The following is a 3,519-nucleotide window of genomic DNA, read 5'->3' on the forward strand; positions in this document are numbered from 1 at the left end:
CACTGTTGTGGCCTCTCCCGTCCCGGAGCACAGGCTCTGGACGCGCAGGGTCAGCGGCCACGGCTCACGGGCCCAGCCGCTCTGCGGCATGTGGGATCTTCCCAGACCAGGGCACGAACCCATGTCCCCTGCATCGGCGGGCAGACTCTCAACCACTGCACCACCAGGGAAGCCCATGGCAGGCGGATTCTTAACCACTGTGCCACCAAGGAAGCCCTGGTTTTCTTATTGTTGAGTTTTAAGTGTTCTTTGTATATTTTGGGTAACAGTCGTTTATCAGATATGTCTTTTGCAGCTATTTTCTCCTAGTCTGTGGCTTGTCTTCTTATTCTCCTGATGGCCAGTCGATTTTTGACAAGAGTGCCAAAACGACTCAATGGGGCAAAGAATAGTCTGGAACAACAGGGTATCCTCATGCAAATAAATGAAGTTGGACCCCTACCTCACATGACATACAAAAATTAACTCAAAATTGACCAAAGACCTAAATGTAAGAGCTGAAACTATAAAAATGCTGTTGTGACTTTGTTAAATTAACATTTGTTAAGTGGAGCCCTGAGGGTGTTGGGTGAGGAATCTCTGATCAACAAAAGACCAGGAAGGAATTGAGAGAGAAGTTTGTTACAGGTTCTGGAAGAAGTACACCATACACTGTGAGGGGCCACACCAGGAGGCTAAGGCATAGTGCAGGCAGAAAGCATGGCAGGACCTGGGGGACAGGCTTTTATTAGGGTCTGCAGGTAGAGTGCTTTGGGGTTTCCAGGCTGAGTCTGGATTGGTCAGTTCAAAGCAAAAAGAGTGGGGTTCTGGCAAGCTTATCTGAGGATCACACAAGGGGCCATTCCTGGGAGGTGGGAGAGAATGCTTATCAGGAGGACAATTGAGGAATTCATATCAGGAACTTACATTATTTACCTGTGAGTCTGTAGGCTGTTATCTAGGGCATGCACTCTTGGGAGGGGTTAATAGCAGTTCAAGACCCCAGCAGGCTGCGTGGCCACACAAAATGGGTCCCGAGACAACAATGTTATCTAGTAGTTTAGCTAAACTCTAAACAAACTCTTACAAGAAAACATAGGAGTAACTCTTTATGACTGTAGATTAGGCAATGGTTTTGTAGGCAGGTAGGGTAGGAGGTCCCTGAAGGAAGAGAACCAGACATAATTTCTTGACATAACCAGATTAACTGGAACCTAAGGAATGACGGTGTTGACTTTTTCTGACCCTCGTGATCCAATCAGCTAGAGCCTGGACTCTGTCAACCTTTGCCACAATTCTAGGCTGAATTCTCCTCTGCTCAAGCCCCTTCATGAACATGTATGCACCCTCAGCTTAAGTCATCCTCAATTTTGCTGGTCAGAGAGACTCTGCTTTGGGAAATAACCCTGGTGTTCTCCTTACTTGCTGCAAGTAATAAATCCTTCCTTCTCCAGCTCTTTGACTTGGTGTTGTCTTTTGTTAGATACCCACCAAGGGGCGAATGCAGTTTTCAGGTAACGGTTTCACAAACATGACACCCAAAGTTCAAGCAACCTAAGAAAAATATAGATGAGTTGGAATTCATCAAAATTAAAAACTGGGGACTTCCCTGGGGTCCAGCTAAGACTCAGCGCTTCCACTGCAGGGGGCGCAGGTTTGATCCCTGGTTGGGGAACTAAGATCCCGCATGCTGCACGGTGCAGCCAAAAAAATAAATAAATAAAAACAAAATAAAAAACTTTTGTGTTCAATGGATACCACCAAGAAAGTTAAAAGAGGGAATTCCCTGGTGGTCCAGTGGTTAGGACTCGGCGCTTTCACTGCTGTGGCCACGGTTCAATCCCTGGTCAGGGAACTAAGATCCTGCAATCTGCGTGGCTCAGCCAAAAAAAAAAGAAAAAAAAAAAAAAAAGGAAAAGATTAAAATCCACAGAACAGGAAAAATTTTGCAAATCATATATCTGATAAGGGGAGTATATCTAGAATATATAAAGAACTCTCACAACTCAACAACAAAATGATAAATAGCCCAATTTAAAAATGCACAAAGGATCTGAATAGACATTTCTTCAAAGAAGACATACAAATGTCCAATAAGCACATGGGAAGATTCTAAACATCATTAGTCTTTAGGGAAATGCAAACCAAAACCACAGTGCGATGCATCCCCTAGGATGGCTGTTGTCAAAAAGTCAGATAATAATAAGTGTTGAAGATAATGTGGAATAATTGGAACCCTCGTACACTGCTGCTACGGTAAGTTGGTGCAGCTGCTTTGGAACACCACTGGCCAGTGGTTAAGACTCCGCGTTTCCAATGCAGGCAGCATGGGTCAGGGTAGGATCCCACGTGTCCCGCAGTGCAGCCAAAAAAAAAAAAAAAAAAAAGAATAAAGTGGTGATACCACCCAAATAAATCTTGAAAACATTATGCTAAGTGAAAGAAGCCAGTTACAAAAGACCACATGTTGTCTGATTTTATTTGTATGAATAGGCAAATCTATAGAGACAAAGAGTAGATTAATGGTTTCCAGAGGGTTGGGGGGTGGGGTATGGGAAATGACTGTTAACATGTACAGGGTTTCTTTCTAGGGTGATTAAATGTTCTGAAATTAGATAGTGGTGATGGTTGCACAATTACGTGGATACCAAAAAAAACCACGGAACTGTACATTTTAAGCTGGTGAGTATTATGGTATGTGAATCAAGTTGTCATAAAAATAAAAGATTAAGGGACTTCCCTGGTGGTCCAGTGGTTAAGACTCTGCACTCCCAATGCAGGGGGCCCGGGTTCGATCCCTGGTCAGGGAACTAGATCCTGCATGCCGCAACTAAAGATCCTGCATGCCGCAATGAAGATCCCGCGTGCCACAACCAAGACCTGGTGCAGCCAAATAAATAAATAAAAATAATAAATATTTTAAAACTAAATAAATAAAAGATAAAGCACCAAACTGTTTGCAAGAAAGAATTCCAGGGACAAGAAGGGCTGAGTGGCCAGAGAGAGATGAAGCCTCTGGTTGGTACACAGAGGAACAGACTAAGAAGTTGGGAGACCATTGTTTTCCCCTAAACTGGCCCCTTCTGCATTGCTTGACTCAGGTAAAGGCCATTACTCTCCCAACTACTCTTAGTCACTGAGACTATGTACCTACCACATGTGACCCAGATGTCCCTACGTCCTTTTGCCTCCTGGAGCTCCCCTTTCTGTTAGCATCCGAACAACGTGGCTCAAATAGCTCCTTTATCTCAGGTATCCAGGCCCTCCCCAGCTTCCAGGAGCTTTTTTGGGGGGAAGCGGTTGAAGCAAAAGAAATCTTACATTTTTCCCATGTCATCGCTATCTTTTCCTCCACTCTTGTCTGTCTCCTGCAGCTTTTGTCCTCTCTTGTCTACATGCTAGCAGCCCCCTCCCCCAGTCTGCTATTCTCCCCAGGGCCAAATTTAGCCCAAATTCCACCGTTCAAAGTCCACCACCATGTTGTTGCATATTACCTTTCCAAAATGACCCCCATTACTCCTCACCATGAGCTGGCTTCCC

The 3,519-nt window shown here is 44.6% G+C and overlaps 1 non-coding gene across 1 annotated transcript; it reads left to right on the top strand.

Annotated features, from left to right (window-relative positions):
- The first annotated feature begins 2,716 nt into the window (after positions 1-2,716).
- On the top strand, positions 2,717-2,789 carry TRNAG-CCC (transfer RNA glycine (anticodon CCC)). Its single transcript has one exon. It is a non-coding gene; the product is annotated as a tRNA-Gly (tRNA).
- The last annotated feature ends 730 nt before the right edge of the window (positions 2,790-3,519 follow it).

This window comes from Delphinapterus leucas, chromosome 14 (assembly GCF_059928025.1).
Source record: "Delphinapterus leucas isolate spDelLeu-1000000601 "Yukka" chromosome 14, BTC_Dleu_Yukka2, whole genome shotgun sequence".
In the NCBI taxonomy this organism is placed as follows: Eukaryota; Metazoa; Chordata; class Mammalia; order Artiodactyla; family Monodontidae; genus Delphinapterus; species Delphinapterus leucas.